Below are 6,176 nucleotides of genomic sequence, written 5' to 3' on the forward strand. Positions count from 1 at the left end.
AAGGAACAACTTCTCTGTCTTTTTTCCCTCAAGGAAACCTTTATGGAGAGAAAGTCCAATAAATTGTCAGAACTGTTACTGTATAAAAACATCAAATTCCAAAGATTTCAAGTCCGTAAGTCAGTGCTCTTGTGCGGTCTAAAACAGTGGTCATCGCTTACCCAGACAAGCTCTGTTGTGACCGCATGTCGTCTGACGATGTTGTTCTAAAACGAGAAACAGGGTACATTTTCTTTGTTAGAGAATTCTGGGTTCCCTGACACGGATTTGCTCCTGACATCTCATAGTTTAAAAAAATGCAACTTCAGTACCAAAGAGGTCACTCTTCGTGCCGTACAGTGTTTAAAATGGTAATTATGTGCACCCAATGGAGGCACCACGGAGGAAAATCAGCCACAGGTGCCAAATAGCCAAGTCAAGAAGACAGTGGCTGCAGACAGGGACGACATGAAGTGACGTTAGCCCAATGCTTTGTGCGATGTGTCTCAGACTTGGAAGGATTTATTAGCTAGTAATTCATGCTCTTCTCTCCTCCCTCCCTTACATTTAGGCAGAGATTCTGATTCATCTCATCATGAAACCCACTGTAACTAATGAGGATGTGCCATATTGCTTATGTGTTTTGAGGAGGTAAAAGGATCTGTAAATGTATAATACACCTCAGAGAAACTAGTCCTGTTATTTTTTAAACCATGCTATAGAAATAGAAAACAGGATAGATAAATGTAAAAATGCGTGGGGATCAGAGCCATCACAAATAAAATATATATTCCTTTAAAATATAGATGGATGTACGGAAATAGTACTTAAGCACGAGGCATATCTCTTAGCCATAACAAAGAGATGCCATAATAGGATGGCTTACATGAAATAGAAATTTATTTTTCTTTTTCTCATGTAAACTTTCAAAGGTGGGAGTGGTGGTGGTGGTCTGGGAATAGCAGTCTGGTCTTGCTCCACAAGATCATTCAGGAATTCAGGCTGGTGGGACACTCTGCTATAGAGCTCCTATCTCTGGACCCAATGCGACTGTCTTTGTCACCCCCTTTTCTCATTCCATGAGAGCTAGAAAGAAGCAGCACAGAATGAACAGTTGTGCATTTAAGCAGATGTAACTTCCACTCCTATCCCAAATCCAGGCACATGGCCTCTCTTGCCTGCAAGGGTTTTGGGAAAGGGGATGTCTGTAGCCAGGAGACACTAGGCTCAGCTAAAACTCAAAAGAATAAGAAACTAGATATGAGGGGACAGTGTAGTAGCTCTTGCCACAAGTCAACTTTCCTGGCCACAAACTTACTCATACATACTCTTCTCCACATGGAGAATAAATGCACCCCTCCTCAAGGGAACCAAGCCAGAGTCTCGTCGAGTTCATAGTCCAGGAACTCTTGGCAGTGGAGAGTCGTTTAAACAATTCCAAATGGCGCTCTTTGTGGTTGGATGACCCATAAGCCAAAAGATGAGTTGTCTACCTCCCACCTCCTTCCCTTACACCACGGCGGAGTAAGAACGAGGTCATTACAATACAAACTTCCATTCAGGAAAGGGCAGGACTGGAGCACCAAGCAGCCACTGCCCACGGCAGGCCTTAGTCCTGGAGGGCTCCAGCAGAGTAACCGCTCTGTCGTGGTTTGCAGCGAGTTCCGTGAGCAGCCCACCTGGCATCTCCAGGTATTCTGCAGGAACTCCCTTGTCCATCATCTTCTCTGGCCCCTGATTCCTCCTCTGGAAGGTTCTTTCTTGGCCACCTTGGAAGCAAGCAGGCGTGATGTCTACCATTTTTCTGGCCGTATGGTATTCACCGCTACTTCCTATCCCTGCACTTTCAAAGGCCTGGAAAATGATATATGGGTTTGAATCGTTACAGGCTACTCCAGGCCAGATTTGCAGTTTCTTTGGCAATATAATTAATTCTCTTAAAAACATGAAAAGATGTCAATCTATTTTACTTCATCAACTTCATGAGCAAGTACCACAGTCAAGGATCTTGACTGACATGTAGTTATTTCACCTGCAGATTCGGGTCTTCTCATCACTGTCCGCAGAGCTCAGCTCATTTATCTCTCTTGCTACCAAACAGCACTTACCTTGAGACCATCCAGAACAGCAAACTTGAGTGGGGAGACAATCCCCTTTGTTGCCTCCCCCACAGCGAGCTCATTGCTGCTGAGGTGACATTGCTTCTAGGCCTTTTTGGTGAACAGAGCTATCAGTTTAAGAAACAATAATATGTAAAGATTTTTATTGACATTTTCTTTGCAATTTGTATATAGCATGGATTTTTACTTAGCATCTTTATTTTTAGTATGGTATCTCTTTTCTATCTAATTTCTAGTACTGTTCGAACCTGATGTTCTTGAGCCAATTTTGGTAGGTTATGGGTTTCTAGAAAATTGGCAATTTCCTCTAATTTTCAACGTTATTGACATTAACTTATCTAGGACATCTTATTTAAGTTTTGATCACCACAAGATCTGTAGTTATGTCTCTCTTTCCATTTCTTTTATTGTTTGTGTACACATTCTTTATCCCTCTCTCTTTTTATATTGAACTTGATAACTTTTGATCTTTTCTGTTTTATGGTCATTTCCTATTTTTTCAATTTTAGCTTTTATTTTTATTTATTTACTTTTCCATTTATTGGGTTTATTCTATTGTTCTAGTTCTGATTTCTCAAGTTGGGTACTTAGCTCATTAATTTCCAGCTATCTTATTTTACAATATAAATATATAAAGTTATATGTTTCCCTCTAAATACAATTTTAGCTGCATCCCACAAGTTTTATCATACAGTATTAATATTACTATTTTGCTCTAAATATTTTTTACATAGAATGTCTATGTAAAATATTCACTTCCTAGTTCCTTCCCACTCTAGTTTCTACTAGCTCTAATTCTTACATAATCTCTGTCTCCGGATTTTGTCGCTTCTTGATTTAAGAAAATGAGTCTTTTACACACACACACACACACACACACACACACACACACGAGCACACGTCCTTTGCAGGTACCCTTTGCACACAATTCTAATTGTGTAAGTCTTTCACTCATCCTGTGGCAGTGAGTTTACACTATGAGAACATTCCAACACACAGTAGATACTGATGTGTCCCAAAGGACAAGAACAAGATTTGTTTCATTTATTTTGATCATCTGCCCATGACTAACATAACCCAAAATGACCCTGGTTTTTAGTTACTAGATTGCTTGGGCAATGTCATTATTAAAGAAAAAAGAAAAAAGAAAAGAAAAAATCTCACCCGAGGTGGTCTTTTGTTTTTTTAAGTGATGATCTTTCATCAATCATTTAGGGTCTGATCTTTATGATTCATTAAGCTCCTCATTCCTCATCTCTGTCTGGCCTAGGATTTGTCTCTTATTCTCTGCTGGGAGTGAAATTTTAAAAAGCAAACGTCCAGATCACCACAGTCTGACAAATGTGCTCATGGTGAGAACTGATTTTAGTGCTCTGACCAGTCTGGCTTCTTCTTGTTTTGGGTTCCAGTGATTTTCTTGAGGAAATCTTTCTTTCTTGAGAAATTATTAATGTATTTTACAAATATGTCAAGGAATTCACTAGCTATTTAGTTGTTTTTAGCGAGCAGGCCCGTCTCGGTAATTTAGTTCATCATATTCCTAGAAATGACTTCCCCACCAGGCTCTTTAAAGGTTTTGTTTACTACACTTATATTACCAAATTTACAATTAAACTTCAGTTGCAAGCAGCACACACCGACTGGAGTGTATATTCTCTGTGATATGTATACCTCGCTCTTTTATAACAGGTCAGAAATTGCTGCACCAACTTCACATAATGATGTCATTTGGTGTTAAAAAATAGTGGCCATTTTCAATAAGATAAACTGTTCTTGTAACTCATATTTTCGAATTGTTTCAATCCATAGATCTCTCCAGAGAATGGGCTCCCAGTAACTAGATGTTTTGGGCCAGCCTTTTGCAATCGAGGGAGAGCTTGGGTCAAACCAAGACCAGTCTCTGCTTATTGGGTAAATGTGAGTCTAAAGACTGTATTCCTAGGTGATCAGGGCCACTCTGGCTCCCCTTGAACCAGTCCCGGCAGACACATATTAACATTCTAACATTTCTCAAGCACCGCTGGGTGATTTCTGACATCCAGTCCTGAGACCCTGAGCAGGAAAGAGGGACTTTGTGCGTGTTAGTGGTTGTTGTTGGTGCAAAGATCAGAGTCTCACTCAGACCCCCTTATGAATAAAGGGGTTCATTAAAAGGATACTGTGGATTAGAAATGGAGATGGCAGGAATCCAAGGCAGAAGTAGGACTCGCTACACCCTCTTCTTCTCTTTTATGGATATATAATCTCCTCCACTTCTATCTCTGCTTAACTCTACCCATTTGCTCCTCTCTGCCACCTTGATTCCTCTGCTTATTTATGGTTTTTGCTCCTTTATGGCTTCGGCTTACATAAATCTTGGACGCTAATCCGAGTGCCAGTTCTCAGAGGAGGGAACCTGATGGTCATGCTGATGGTGTCCTGTGAGGCCTACCACAGGCCGTTGGGTTGGCTGCCCCTTGGGCCAATCAGCTGTGGTCATATGACAGAGTCAACTGATGCAAGAGTGGCTAGCATAAAGATTGCTCTTTGGCAGAGGCTGGGAGCTGGGCGAGGCTACATGGAAGAGAATACTTAGAGGAGCATGGCCTGAACCAAGAGCAGACAAATGCCTACTGCTGAGATTTAAACTATATCCTATAGAACAACGGTATTTGGTAATATGTCCTAATCGACAATCACATACATTTTTATTGTTTCCAAATAAGCAATTCATTTGTCCCTTATGCTGGTGTCTGGGCACCCTTACCTTCTATAGCTTCCCGTGGCATTAGACATTTCATCGGGACATAGGAAGGGCCTGTCCTTTCTAACTTCCTAGCAATGACCAACAGACAAGGCCTCACCAATCCCTATGGAGTAAGAGCAAAGTATACATCCTTACCTAATACATTTAGAGCTTTAGTTTCCCCCCAGACATAAGTTTATGCCCCTATCCACAATTCTGGAATTTATAAAGCTCTGAAATCTTAAAGATTTTGATAACTCATTTGGGGAAAATCCTGATCTTACCTGAACTCTTTAGGTGGCCTACAGTCACTTTGGTCTTTATGTGAATATATATTCACTTAGTGTGAATGTATATTCATTTTTCTATGGAAATAGTAACAGACTTGATTATTGGTCATACCTGTTGCAAGTGTTTAAGTAATATGCTTTATATACACTATGTTTGTTACCTTTTCAAATCAGAAAAATACCTCAATTCTATGATACAGCTGGCCCTAAGAGTTTCAAATAAGGGATTGTGCACCTGAACCATTAAAAGAAAGAAATAGATGTATTATAGGCAAATAAACAATAAAAGAGAGTCGAGTAGGTGGAGATGCAGAATAAATAAAGTTGAAATCTAAAAAAAGCATTAATATGGGAGATGATACTTACTCTAGAATCTGGCATTACTTACCTTTGCTCTCCCTCAGCCAAGTTTGCATTCCTATTTGACACTCACCTTTCTCTTCTCCAAAATGAAGAGATTACGATTATTTCTACAATCTCTTCCATGGTTATAATTCTATAATTCTCTGATTCTATTTCCTTTTATTGAAGCAGTTCTTCCCATCTGGCTGCAACCAAGATGAGGCAAATCTTTGTCAAGGCATTTCTGGTTTACACACTACAGCATGGTCCCTTCACATTTCACATAGTGTAGATGCAAACATACGTCTTTGACTAACCAATTTTTTTTAAGTTTCCTTAAAAAGACCTAGCAGTTTTAAGTGAGTTTTTACATTCAACGCTTGTGTAATTATTAAATAATCTATTTCACTTCCTTCTCTATACGTGATAATTTCTGTTTATCCAGCAAAGACATAAAGAGAGAATATTAGCTCATTTGTAGAAGCTTGTTTGAGCCAGGACTCAGAATTGCTCACTCTTGATGGGTGTGCTGAGGTCATTTCCCTAGCTCCATTTTGAAGATAAAGTTCCTTTGTTACTTTGGATCATGGTTTGAATTAGGTTAACTTCCCTCTTTTTTTCCCCCCCCTGATTTATATGACGAGGTGATTGCTTAAAGATGGCAATTCCCCTACAGTACCGATCTTGACAAATGGTACCACTCCGTCATCTAAGGCAGAG

This window comes from Pteropus vampyrus, unplaced genomic scaffold (assembly GCF_000151845.1).
Source record: "Pteropus vampyrus isolate Shadow unplaced genomic scaffold, Pvam_2.0 Scaffold92, whole genome shotgun sequence".
Classification (NCBI taxonomy): Eukaryota; Metazoa; Chordata; class Mammalia; order Chiroptera; family Pteropodidae; genus Pteropus; species Pteropus vampyrus.